The sequence below is a fragment of the Gadus macrocephalus genome, chromosome 11 (assembly GCF_031168955.1).
Source record: "Gadus macrocephalus chromosome 11, ASM3116895v1".
NCBI lineage: Eukaryota > Metazoa > Chordata > Actinopteri > Gadiformes > Gadidae > Gadus > Gadus macrocephalus.
This window is the reverse complement of record NC_082392.1, coordinates 25,531,390-25,532,710: the sequence shown is the minus strand read 5'-3', so window position 1 is coordinate 25,532,710 and position 1,321 is coordinate 25,531,390. Positions and strand designations below refer to the sequence as shown.

At 43.8% G+C, this 1,321-nt stretch overlaps 1 long non-coding RNA gene across 1 annotated transcript; it reads left to right on the top strand.

Moving 5' to 3' along the window:
• The first annotated feature begins 597 nt into the window (after positions 1–597).
• On the top strand, positions 598–945 carry LOC132468335 (uncharacterized). Its single transcript, XR_009528212.1, has 2 exons — positions 598–733; positions 813–945. It is a non-coding gene; the product is annotated as an uncharacterized LOC132468335 (long non-coding RNA).
• Positions 946–1,321: the final 376 nt, after the last annotated feature.

Sequence of the window (1,321 nt, the reverse complement as noted above, 5' to 3'; positions counted from 1 at the left end):
ACTTGATTGCGGCTCTTGTCGGTCTCGTCTCTTTCTGCCAACGACATGCGCGTAGAGCAGGGAGTGACGTAGAGTGATGTAGACTTATAATCCCTCTATTGGGCTACATTTTTAGGACGTTCAGGCAGCGTTGCCAGATTGGGCGGTTTTTGGGCTAAGATTTCGGCGCATGTGCATATCATAACACATTTGAAGACAGAAACAATGAACGTATTATAACTGTATTGATAAGAAATGACACTGTACATTCAAGGGATATGTTGAAATTATGATCAATAGCCTAATAATGACATTATTAAGTAAGAATACATGGTGACTTATTCAAGACTGGAAAAAGTTTGGGACTTGGACTTGGACTCAACTTGGTTTAGTGTGACTTTGACTTGGACTCGACTTGCCTTTCCCTGTCTTGACTTGGGACTCGACTGGCAGAAGGAAAGGATGCAAAGCCATTTAGTCAAATCAGGCCTACTCTTAATTTATAAAACTAAATAAAAAAATCTGGGTCTAGCATTTGGTCTATTTTTGCCCTCAATGAGACAAGTTATTGTTTGTAATTTGGCTATGTTTATTTTCTGTCACGCCGCGTCCTGCTACGCAGTCCACTACCTCTATCTAGTGGCTACTTGACGTCCTTCTCCTGACACACCAGTCTACAATCACCAATCACCATTCCCTACTTCAGCCGGGGATCTCCCATCAGCCGGCGCCAGTTCGTTGTTACGTCTACCCAGTTAGTATCGGTCCTACCAGCATTCTTGAATATCTGTCTCTAGCCTGACCCCTTGGTAACCATTTCTCCTCCTCTCTAGTTCTCCCCCTGCAACCGAACCCCTGCCTGCCTGACTACCCGCCTGTCGTCTAGCCTGCCTGACTGCCTGCCTGTTACTGGACCCCTGCCTGCCTGACTACCCGCCTGCCTACCAATAAATCCCGTTCCCTTTACTCCGTCTCTGCCTTCCTGTGTTCAGCACTTGGGTCCCCACGTTCTGTTCCATAACATTTTCAGCTACAATTGTTTTAAGAAAAATGAAGACAAGACCAAAAGTGATACAATTTAAAATGCATCATGCTCTGAATCATTCACTAACATCCTTTCCACAATATCAAACAGAATGGTCAGAGTAACAAACAATTAAAAGAACAACAAGAACATTATTTCACAACTATTTGCATGAGCTGTAAGCCTAACATTGTTTGAGGCAAATGTGGATGTTAATGGATGTTTCAGAAGGTTAGTCATGGTGTTAAGCCAAATTAAGATTGAGGGACTTCATTTATAAATCAAGTCAATCCTCCTCGCGGGCTCCGCAGCCCGGCC